This window comes from Helianthus annuus, chromosome 16 (assembly GCF_002127325.2).
Source record: "Helianthus annuus cultivar XRQ/B chromosome 16, HanXRQr2.0-SUNRISE, whole genome shotgun sequence".
In the NCBI taxonomy this organism is placed as follows: domain Eukaryota; kingdom Viridiplantae; phylum Streptophyta; class Magnoliopsida; order Asterales; family Asteraceae; genus Helianthus; species Helianthus annuus.
In genome coordinates this window covers 121,770,138-121,783,180 of record NC_035448.2, presented here as the reverse complement: position 1 = coordinate 121,783,180, position 13,043 = coordinate 121,770,138, and positions in this window count along the sequence as shown.

The following is a 13,043-nucleotide window of genomic DNA, read 5'->3' as shown; positions in this document are numbered from 1 at the left end:
ACCTGGAGTGGTGCAGCCAATTCCTGAAGTATCCCAAGATAGCCACAGGATATCTCGGTTTGTGCATCCTATATGTGATGCTGAAATCCCAAAAAGATTTCAGACTCCGAATATGAAGCTTTACGACGGAACCACGGATCCTGAAGAGCATATTGCCCAGTATAGGGGAAGGATGGAGATCAACCCTATCCCTCCGGATCTCAAGGAAGCTTGCCTGTGCAAGGGTTTCGGTTCTACTCTGACAGGACCAGCCTTAAAATGGCTGTTAAATGTTCCTCCGCATTCGATTACATCATTTGCCCACTTAGTCAATTTATTTAATAGTCAATTTTCTTGCAGTCGGAGTTTTGAAAAACTAACCAGTGATCTTTACAGGGTAACTCAAGGACCTCAGGAATCCTTGAGGGATTATGTGAACAAATTCAGTCGAGAATCCTTGGATATCCCACATCTTGATGTTGCAACAGCTGTGCAAGCCTTTAAGATGGGATTGCAAAAGGACTCTCAGTTTTATCAGGATCTTGTAATGAATCCCTGCAGGAATCTTGATGAGGCTCGTAACAGGGCTCTGAGATATATTAGATTGGAGGATGACAAGAAAATGCAAGAGAGGATGAATGCATCCTCATCGTACGAATCGACTAACAGGAAATCAGAATCCTCATATAAGCCATATCGCTCCAAGCCGTATAGCAGAAATGATAACAAGAGAGTGAATGTTGTTGAAGACGAGGATCCTGGAGAATATCCTGAATTATCTGAATATTGTTTTTCTGTTAATATACCTGAACTAATGTATGCTATGCAGGGTTTAGGAGATAAAGCCAGGTGGCCTCAGAAGAATCAACAAAAAGCTGATTGGAAGGATAAATCCAAATGGTGTGCCTTCCATGAAGATTTCGGACATGTTACGGAGGATTGCATCGCCTTGAGGAAGGAAATAAGCTATCTTCTGAGCAAAGGATATCTGAAGGACTTTCTAGGAAGGAAGAAGAATAAAGGCCAGGATCCCGAGAAGGATCCTGAAAAAGCACCCTCACCTCCTGCGGATGCCAAGGTAATCAACTTCATTTCGGGAGGATCCGATATTTGCGGGACTTCGTACTCAGCGGCGAAGAGACATGCAAAAGAAGCTAAGGCTGAGAGGGGGGATAAACCTGTCAAAATGACTACCCTCACAACTGACAAAATGATCATGTTTGACGCTGATGACAGGGATACTGTCCAGGATCCTCACCATGATGCTCTGGTAATAACGTTATATGTGGCTAACCATTTTGTACGCAGGATATTGGTTGATAATGGCAGTTCTGTCAACATAATCCAACTGGAGACTCTGAAGAGAATGAATGTGTCTCCATTGGATATCACTTCGAAGTCTACCGTGCTCGTTGGTTTCAGTGGAGAAGCTAGGAACACAGTGGGAGAAATAAAGCTGCCCGTATATGTTGAAGGAGTCAATAAGATGCAACGTTTCTGTGTGATGGATTCTCTATCCTGCTATAACATCATCCTCGGGAGACCGTGGATTCATGATATGAAGGCCGTTCCATCAACATACCACCAATGCATCAAGATCCCTACCCCTTGGGGAGTTGTCAAAATCGATAGTGATCAGCAGGAAGCGAAAGAATGCTACTCATCCTCAATGAAATCCTCGGCCAAACCGAGTCCAGCATAGCAATTAAAGATGCGGGCCCAGGATATCATGGAGAATTCGGAGCAGGATGTGAAAAAAGTTATCTTGGACCAGGATAATCCTGATATCTCGGTGCTCGTAGGGACCAATATCCCTAAGGATATTGAAGAACTATTAACTAACTTTCTGAAATGCAGGATGTCTACATTCGCATGGAAGCATGAGGATATGACAGGCATATCGAAAGACATTATTACTCACAAGCTTGGAATTGACAGGTCATACAAACCTATACAACAAAAGAGAAGGAAATTCGCCCCTGAGCGGAATGCAATTATCCAAGAGGTGGTTGAAAGATTATTGAAGTCTAGAATGATTAGAGAAGTCAAATTCCCTAGGTGGCTAGCAAATGTGGTAGTGGTTCAAAAGAAGAATGGGAAGTGGAGAGTTTGTGTAGACTACACAGACCTGAACAAAGCTTGTCCAAAAGACCCATTCCCTCTGCCTCATATAGACTCGATGGTAGATGTCACTGCCGGCCATGAAATGTTAACCTTCATGGATGCATCCTCAGGATTCCAGCAGATTCAAATGGAGCCTTCAGACCAGGAGGATACTGCTTTCATGACACCAACAGGTATTTACTGTTATACTGCTATGCCTTTTGGTTTAAAAAATGCAGGTGCAACATATCAAAGATTGGTGAACATGATGTTCAAAGAGAAACTGGGGGACACCATGGAAGTATATATTGACGATATGGTGGTGAAATCTAAAAAGGCTGAGGATCACCTCCAGGTTATAAAGGGAGCATTTGATATCCTGGATCAATACAACATGAAGCTGAATCCTGCTAAATGCCATTTCAGAGTGGGGGCAGGAAAGTTTCTTGGATACATGGTGACAAAAAGAGGGATAGAGGCGAGCCCGGAGCAGATTAAAGCTATCTTGAATATAAAGTCACCCTCGAACATGAAGGATGTTCAGCGGTTAACAGGACGTGTGGCAGCCCTGAATAGGTTCATTTCAAGATCCTCAGAAAAGTGTAAAGAATTCTATGATATCTTGAAAAAGAATAAGAAATTTGAATGGGGCGAGAAGCATGAAGCAGCCCTACAGGATTTGAAGCAGTATCTCTCAACCGCGCCTCTATTGATGAAGCCTGAAGATGGCGAACCATTATCCCTGTATCTTGCAGTATCAGGGAATGCAGTAAGTGTGGTACTCGTAAAGGATCATGAAGGTCAGCAGTATCCTGTTTATTATGTTAGCAAAAGTTTGTTAAATGCTGAAACTAGATATTCTCACCTAGAAAAACTAATATTGGCTCTAGTAATGGCATCAACAAAGCTTAGATATTATTTTGAAACACATAGGATTCATGTTAAAACTAATTATCCTATTAAGAATGTGCTTAGGAAACCGGAGATGTCGGGTAGAATGGCTAAGTGGTCGGTAAAATTAAGTGCCTATGATTTAGTATATGAACCTAGAAATGCAATAAAGTCTCAGGCTCTAGCAGACTTTGTGGCTGATTTCAGTAGTGATATTCAAAATGAAGTAGACCTAGAAGTGCAACAACTAGGAGAGAACTTAGAATACTGGATATTATATACTGATGGTGCATGGGGTGTAGGTTTAGGTATACTACTAAAATCGCCACAGGGGGACATAATACCCCAGGCTGTTAGATGTGAATTCCCTGCTACTAACAATGAGGCAGAATATGAAGCTTTAATCGCAGGATTAGAATTGGCTAAGAATATGAATATCAAGAATTTGCAAGTATATGTTGATTCCTTGTTAATTACTAATCATTTTAATGGATCCTATGCAGTCAAGGGTGAGAAACTAATTGAATACCTCGGTATTCTTAAAAAATTAGCAGGATATTTCGATATTTTTACACTTGAACAGGTACCAAGAGAGGATAACGCCGAAGCAGACGCATTGGCAAACTTGGGATCATCAATCAGGATACCAGAAGGGACCCCGATACCGATATTACATATCCTGTATCCTGCAACGGATCCTCAGCATAAGGGAGTAGCTAGTATTCAAAATCCTGGAGTGGTGTATCCTGAAGGGGATCCTAAGTCCTGGACAACTCCAATTATGAGATATCTAAAGGAAGGACATATCCCCGAAGATGAAAATCCTAAAGCATTTAGGATGAAGGTATCACGATTCACTATTATAAATAATATTTTATATAAGAAATCTCTTGCAGGACCATACTTGAGATGCTTGGAGGATACTGAAGCCAAAGAAGTACTTCGGGATATACATGAAGGGGATTGTGGTAACCACACTGGGGGCAGGTCATTATTTTCGAAAGTATTAAGGACAGGATATTATTGGCCAACAATGAGAAAAGATGCCACAGAGTATGCTCGAAGATGTGATGCGTGCCAAAGACATAGTAACATATTGCATCAGCCTGCTGAACCGTTATATCCTATTGTTTCCCCTTGGCCATTTATGAAGTGGGGGATGGATATAGTAGGAAAATTACCAAAGGCCCCGGGAGGAAAAGTCTTTATGCTAGCAATGACGGATTATTTCTCTAAATGGGTTGAAGCTGAAGCCTTTGTCCAAGTTAGAGACCAAGAAGTAGTGTCCTTTATAAAAAGGAATATCCTGACCAGGTTCGGGGTACCAGCTGAAATCATTTGTGATAATGGGTCCCAGTTTATAAGCAAGAGGACCACTGATTTCTGCAAGAGTTGGGGGATCAAAATGATAACATCTACTCCAGTACATCCTCAAGCGAATGGGCAGGCAGAATCATCAAACAAGATAATTGTCAACAATCTGAAAAAGAGACTTGGGGCTAAGAAGGGAAGATGGGCAGAAGAACTACCATTTGTCCTATGGGCTGACAGGACAACTGTGAAGAATGCTACTGGGCAAACTCCATTTTCCTTAGTATTTGGAGCAGAGGTAGTAATCCCGACAGAAATGACAATACCCACTGTAAGATCAACCCTAAGTGATCCTGAGCAGAATCCTGAAGCCTTGTGTCAAGATTTAGACAATATAGATGAGAAAAGAGATGCGGCAAGGCTAAGGATGGCAGCATATCAACAGAGAATATCCAGGGCATATAACAAGAACATTAGGACCAGAAGGTTTAAGGTTGGAGATTGGGTACTAAGAAAGGCTTTTCAGAATACTACCAATCCTGCCGATGGCAAGCTAGCCCCAAAATGGGAAGGACCATACGAGGTTGAATCAGAAGCAGGAAAAGGAGCATACAGACTCAAGAATATGGAGGGGGATATGCTACCAAGGTCCTGGAATGCTATACACCTCAAGCTCTATTTCAAGTGAGTTTAGGATTTAATTTCTAACTCAGGATGGTATGAATTCTACCTTTTTTAAATATGTTTGGTTTAATTTATTCTTTGAAACCCAATACTGACTTAAGCATCGGAGGGGTGTTAGCCAAGCTAACACCCACCTTAGTTTACAATTGTTTTGCAAGATATGTTTTAGGATGTAGCTCCAGGATATGTGCTCAGGATAACTCGAAAGACTAGAGGATTGGCCCCCTCTCTCACGTTTAAGGGATACTGATCCCTTCACAGGTTTAAAGGTATTCACCTTTCTTCCAAATTGGGTTTAAACACCCCGCCTGGAGCGCAAGCTATTCAGGGATAGTTCAAGGTGGCGGGACTAGTCCATGTAAAAGTGGCTGACAATTTCGTCACTATTGGCTATATCCTGAATCCTAAAGGTATATGAGGATTGATCACCCTCTCTCACGAAAGGGTATTTTCATACTCTCTAAGGTTTAAAGGTGTTCACCTTTCTAAGTCTTGGAGTTTATACACTCCCGCCTGTAGCGCATGAAAATTTGGGATTTTCCCCAGGATATAAGGATTTTATCTCCAGTACACCTTTGGGTTTTGCCCCTGGGACATAAAGTTGCCTAAACGATGAAAACTAACATTCAGAAGATTTCTAAAGTATTTGAAGGCATTGTACACAGGGGACATTCCCATTAAGGTGATGGTGCAAAAGCTAAAAAGATAGGATTTGGAACTAATGCACTAAGTACCTTGCACAGGGGACACCTTTATGGGAAGAATTGCAAAGGGATTGGAGTTTGGTAATAGGTTTATATCCTATTTCTGGTATGATCTTTCCTTTGCGAACATCGTTTAAATTTTAATGACATTATGTTTTATAAAAAGGACAAATATCCTGATATATTCTCAAAGTCTTTTTTAGAATAATTGATTAGGATGTTTGAAACTAGTAATAGTTTGGGATTTTGATCATTTAAAAGTAGTTATTAATCAAAAACTTTCTACGAAGTTGAAGTGGTGTTCGTAAGTTCTAATAAAGAGTTTTACGATATATTACTGAGCATACTGATCAGGATATTTTATAAGATAAAAGTATGAAATTTTTTGCAAAGCTAAGGGTTACATTAAGCAATGCAAAGTAACAGAAAATAAGTCGAAAGATAGTTATATTATTAACAGGTCAAAAGTTGTGCTTTTGGTTTCACCTCAAACCGAGGCCCATCCACCAAAAGCACGATAAGTTCTTAACTAGATTTACTTAACAGATTGAAGGTTTCGTCTCAAACCGGGACCCATCCACCTTCAACTGTTATATTGTTCAAAATAAACTATAACTAACTGATAACCAAGGGCTTCGTCCTGAAACTCAGGATCCCTCCACCTTTGGTCATCATATTGTCTAAGTGCAGGAAATGTAAATTGTTCAAAAGCAGGAGAAGTAAATTGTTCAGACAACCACGACCATCAAATTAAAAAAGTGGGCTCCGGCCTAGGCATAAACATCCATCATCGCCCACTTCGCTGCTTTCAAGGGGCAGCTCCCTCTTCCATCATGTCCTCTCCAGCATTCATCCCAGCCTTATCAGCAGCATCTCCACCAGCATCCTTTGTAGCACCAGCATCACCTACCTTCTCGGTCACCTTAGTGGGTTCCTCTGCAGCAGGTTTGAAGGGAGGCTCCACGGGGTTGCCACCAAGATCCTTCAGTTTCGTCTCCCAGACCTTGATATTCCAGGAAGGGCATTCAAAGCCCAAAGCCTTGGCCTCATATGCCATTTTTAGCCTGGCCTGGAGGAGGGAGATGACAACTGAATTCTTAAGGCTCTCCCGGTATGAGGCCATATCCTGCTCATGTTGAACCTGGGCTGCGTCGTATTTGGCTTGAGCTTCCTGGGTGATCTTCTGGATGGTGGACTGATGGTCTTGGGTCATGGCCTTGTACTTGGCTTCATAATGTTCCGATTTTGCGGTGGCGATTGCTGCTTGGTCAGCAATGGTAGCCTCAGCCTTCTTCCGTTGGCTCTCTAACATGACGTTCGAGCCACATGCGTCCTCATAAAGGAATACCAGACGTTCAAGGCCCTGTAAGGTAGGTAAACAGGTATCAGCCTAAATTAACATTCACAATTAGCATATGATGCAGGATATAAGCCGGGATACTAACCTGATTGAGGAAACCTGTCATGAATTTGCTGGAATCCACGAACCCATGATCCTCATATGGGAATACGTGGGGAGTAGGAGGATGATCTGCTTCTTTCCTCTTCCGGGAGCTGGAGGCCCGGGTCCTAGATGATGGAGGAGCTTTGGGAGCACTGATGGTCTTTGAACTGCTAGGCTTTGGAGTGTTGGTCGGCTATGGGTTGGTTTCTTGTTTGACGGGTGCAAGGCTGGAGTAACTGTCCAACTCATCAAGTTGGAAGCCTTCAAGGTTGATGACCGGCGCTGTGTCAAGGGAGAAATGTTTAATTTATGTCATTTATATCTTACAATCAATCTGCTCACTTATACTTACCAGACATTTCTGAACTAGATTTCTGACTTGAGCTTGTGAGAGACAGGGAAAAGGTTCTTTCGACGGCAGGAAGACGGTAAATCTCTTTGATCCTGGATTGTGATTCTGCACTTGGGGGTGCTAGGTCTCTGAAATTCGCTGCATGAAAATTAGGATATCAGTCAGAATACGGTTAAGAATATATTTGGGGGTGCTCCTAAAACCCTAAATCCTACCCTTGGTTAGCCAACTAACTGGCAGGTCGAGACCTCCGTCAATGGAGTCCCTCTTCACGAAAAAGAACTTTCGTTGCCACTGATCTTCGTTCTTGGTGGCTTTAAGTATTAGGGGATTTTTGGAAGTGGAGAACAAAAGAAAACGGCTATTTCCATGAGATCTCAATCGATATGCTATGGGAAGGTCTTCAATGCACAGGTTAGGGCAATGGCGAGATTTAATTTGGTCAAGCACCATCAAAATCCGCCAGACCATTGGCATGGTTTGGGCATAACTGAGACCGGTAAGCTCGAAGAAACGAGAAATAAAGGGTGGGAAAGGATACCGGAGTCCTAAAGAAAAGGGGTAGGCGAAGAAGCAAACCCACTCATTTGATGATGCGTCTGATCGGATTTCCCGATCGAAAGGGCGAATGACAGCTCCGATGGGAAAAGCGCCGGAGTCCTTCAAAGCAGCGATGTCGGCATTGTTAAAAGAGCAGATCTCTTTTTCTGGTTCTCGGATGAGATTTTGGCTCACGAGGGTTGGGATCGGATCGTTCGGGCGAGATCTTGTTCGCGATGCCATGAGGAATATTAAGCAAATAATAAGGAATTCACAGAAAGAAGAAGGTGAGAGAGAAGATGGATACCTGAGAATTGCTTGAAGAAGAATGATAATAATGAGAAATATCTCAGCTAATTATAGGCTGGATATAGGGGTAAAGTGTAAAAGAAGTGTGGGAAGTTGCACAAGGTCACCTCAAACGTCATTTCATCATAAGTGCCTCGGTTTGCAAGACAAGGTTTTCGAAATATATCCGTTGGATAGGTACACCAGCAGATATATTTGGGGACAATTGTTATGGGTCATTTTCTAAGCATGCATATCCTGACCAATATCCTGCCTTTGTTTGTTCGCTTGTGACCAGGATGCTGGAAGAGGATATTACTGACATCTTGGGTAATATCCTGAGATTTGTTAATTAACCACGTGCAGGTTGAAGACTAAGACTTACCAACGGTCGAAATGACTTCTTCTCCTCAAGACCCAGAAGAAGTTGTTGAAGAAGAGACGTTGAGCCCGAGAGACCAGGTCTACAACGTTCGATGAGGGAATATCCGGTGGATCCCGCAAGTTTAGGGTAGTTAGTTGGTTTATCTTTACTATAAATAGATGTGGTGGATCAGTTTAAGACACACTTTTACACGAACACTTCCATACACTCTTGCTCTCTACCACCTGTAACCACTCACAAACACAAACACTTGCACTCGAATCGCATTGTAACACTTAGTTGATCCGCACCACATCCTACACTGTATCCTGATATTTGAATCAATAAGAAGAACAAGGCAGCTGCGACTGTCAGCTCCTGAGGTTTTATGCCGGCGATCTAGATTGATCAAGGGCTTTCCTCGTACATCTCGTGTTATTTACTTTACTTTTTGCTCATTGTTTGATCAATAATACAGCTCGATATCCTGAGCCGTATCCCAAACACTGTTTTCATAAACAACTCAACAAGCACATTTTTAACAACAATTTCTAGCACACTACCTCACTTAACTAATTTGATCATTAAATTGCTTAGGTAATTTTTGACCAAAACAGTATCCAGGTCTTGAACCAAGTTCTCATCATTTTCCTCAGGATCACGAATACTTGTTCTAGCCGTTGGGACCACCATTTCTGTAGGGATCACTGATTCGGCCCCAAATACCAAAGAGAATGGAGTCTGGCCTGTAGCATTCTTGGGGGTCGTCCTATCAGCCCAAAGCACATAAGGTAACTCTTCTGCCCATTTCCCTTTTTTGGATCCAAGCTTCTTCTTCAAATTGTTGATGATGATCTTATTGGATGATTCTGCTTGACCATTAGCTTGTGGGTGGACTGGTGTTGATGTTATCATCTTAATCCCCCAGCTGTCACAAAAGTTAGTAGTTCTGCCCCCAATAAATTGGGAACCATTATCACATATAATTTCAGAAGGAATACCAAATCTAGTTATAATATTTCTTTTAATGAAGGATATAACTTCCTTTTCTCTGACTTGGGCAAAAGCTTCAGCCTCTATCCACTTGGAGAAGTAATCAGTCATAGCAAGCATGAACACTTTTCCACCAGGTGCCTTAGGGAGCTTACCAACTATATCCATACCCCATCTCATAAATGGCCAAGAGGAGGATATAGGATGAAAAAATTCAGCTGGTTGATGAAGGATATTGCTGTGTCTCTGACAAGGATCACACTTCTTAGCATACTCCACAGCATCTTTCTTCATAGTTGGCCAATAGTATCCTGTCCTCAGAATCCTTGAGAATAATGCCCTGCCCCCAGTGTGGTTTCCACAATCTCCTTCATGGAAGTCTTTTAAAACTTCTTGGATTTCAGGATCCTCAATGCATCTTAAATATGGTCCTGCAAGAGATCGCTTATACAACATATTATTTAAAATTGTGAATTGAGATACCTTAATTTTGAAAGCCCTAGGGTTTTCTCCTGTAGGAATCTCTCCATGTTGTAAGTATCTCATGATTGGGAGGATCCATGATCCTGAATGAGCTTGAATATCCTCACTAGGGATAATTGCAGAATCCTCTCCTATTTCCATAGCCACATGATCCTCGATGACAGGAGCCAGGATATGGATAATGGGGATACTTATATCCTCCGGGATCTTCAAAGATGATCCTAAATTAGCCAATGCATCAACTTCTGTATTTTCTTCCCTTGGTACCTGTGTCAAACTAAAGGAAACAAAAGAGAGTGCCAACTCTTTGACTATCTCCAAATATTTGGTTAGCTTTTCACCTTTAACGGCATAGGATCCATTAAAGTGATTAGTGATTAACAATGAATCTACATGTACCTCAAGATACCTGATCCTCATATGCTTAGCAATTTGCAAACCAGCTATCAAGGCTTCATATTCAGCCTCATTGTTAGTAGTTTGGAATTCACAAGCTATAGAGTGGGGTATTATGTCCCCTTGTGGCGATTTTAGTAGTATACCGAGCCCTGTGCCTTTGACATTTGAGGATCCATCAGTATAAAGTATCCAAGGATCCTTGGTCTCCTCTAGCTGCTGGACTTCTAATTCTGCTTCCTCTTGCAAATCACTACTGAAATCTGCCACAAAGTCAGCTAATGCTTGGGATTTAATGGCTGTTCTAGGCTCATATCTTATATCATAAGCACTAAGCTTCACTGCCCACTTAGCCATCCTTCCTGACATTTCAGGTTTCCTGAGGACATTCTTAATTGGAAAATTAGTTTTAAAAATAATGGCATGAGTTTCAAAATAATGTCTTAGTTTAGTAGATGCCATAATTAATGCAAGGATAAGTTTTTCTAGGTGTGAATACCTGGATTCAGCATCAAGTAAACTCTTACTTACATAATAGACAGGATGTTGTGTACCTTCGTGATCCATAACAAGGACGACACTTACTGCTTTTGAGGATACCGCAAGATATAAGGATAACACATCTCCTTTTTCTGGTTTCATCAAGGCAGGAGCTGAGGATAGGTAATCCTTAAGAGCTCTTAGGGCACTTTCATGCTTCTCAGTCCACTCAAATTTCTTGTTCTTCCTTAGGATATCATAGAATTCCTTGCACTTTTCTAAGGATTTGGATATGAATCTGTTCAAAGCTGCAATCCTGCCTGTTAGCCTCTGGACATCCTTAGCATTGGCAGGGGATTTGATGTTCAGTATAGCTTTGATTTGTTCTGGACTGGCTTCAATGCCTCTCTTTGTCACCATATATCCTAAGAATTTACCTGCTTTAACACCAAAGTGACATTTTAAAGGATTAAGTTTCATGTTATATTTGTCAAGGATATCGAATGCTTCCTCCAAGTCCCTTAGGTGATCCTCAGCCTTTCTGGATTTCACCACCATATCGTCTATGTAAACCTCCATAGTTTGTCCAATTTGATCCTTGAACATCATATTCACTAGCCTTTGATAAGTTGCACCTGCATTCCTTAGTCCAAATGGCATAGCAATATAACAGTATATACCAGTTGGAGTCATAAAGGCTGTATCCTCTTGATCAGATGGTTCCATCTGAATTTGTTGAAATCCAGATGAAGCATCCATAAAAGTTAATAGTTCATGACCCGCGGTTGCATCCACCATGGAGTCAATGTGGGGTAATGGGAAAGGATCCTTGGGACATGCCTTATTTAAATCTGTAAAATCGACACATACCCTCCACTTTCCGTTTTTCTTTTGAACAACAACCACATTGGCCAACCATCTTGGATACTTGACCTCTCTAATCATACCTGCTCGGAGTAATTTCTCTACCTCTTCCTGGATAATGGCATTTATTTCTGGTGCAAACTTCCTCCTCTTTTGATGGATTGGTTTGAATGACCTGTCAATGCCAAGTTTGTGAGTGATTATATCTTTGGATATACCTGTCATGTCTTCGTGTTTCCATGCAAAGGTAGTTTTTCTCCTTTTGAGGAAGGATATGAGGTCTTCTCTCATTTCGCCAAGGATCCCTGATCCTATATAAATTTTGGATTCAGGATCACCAGGATCCATAAGGATTTCTACTACATCCTGCTCTCTTGCCTCCAAGACATCCCTTGGAGGATACTTTGATTGCTATTGCTCCCTTGACTTTGAGGCTGGTTTCATTGATGAGGTGTAGCAGTTCTTAGCTTCCTGCTGATCGCTATCAATCTTCACGATGCCCCAAGGACTAGGAAGCTTCACACATTGATGATAAGTGGATGGGACTGCCTTCATATCATGTATCCAAGGCCTGCCAAGGATAACATTACAACAAGATAAACAGTCAATAACCCAAAATTTCTGGTAAGAATGCAGCCCTTCAATATAAATCGGGAGTTTAATGTCCCCCAGAGTATTCTTAGTCTCGCCACTGAATCCCACGAGCACAGAGGATCTTGGTATGATATCGGATTCAGGGATATTCATCTTCTTAAGAACATCAAGCTGGATAATGTTCACAGAGCTTCCTCCGTCTATAAGGATCCTGCAGACAAAATGGTTAGAAATAAAAAGAGTGATAACCAAACCATCGTGATGAGGATCCTGAATGTCAACACGATCATCCTCATCAAAAGTTATGACTTTTCCTTCGGAGACACTGGATGTTCGGATGGGTCTATCTCCATTATCCATCTTGGTTTCCTTTGCATGCCTTTTACCTGCTGAGAAGGATGTTCCACAAATGTCTGATCCTCCAGAAATAAAGTTTATAACTTGTGCATCTGCTGGAGGGGCTGGAGCTTTCTCTGGGATCCTTTCAGGATCCTGAGTCCTTGACTTCTTTCTCCCCAATAATTCTTTCAAGTGCCCCTTGCTCAACAAGTATCCAATTTCTTTTCTCAGTGC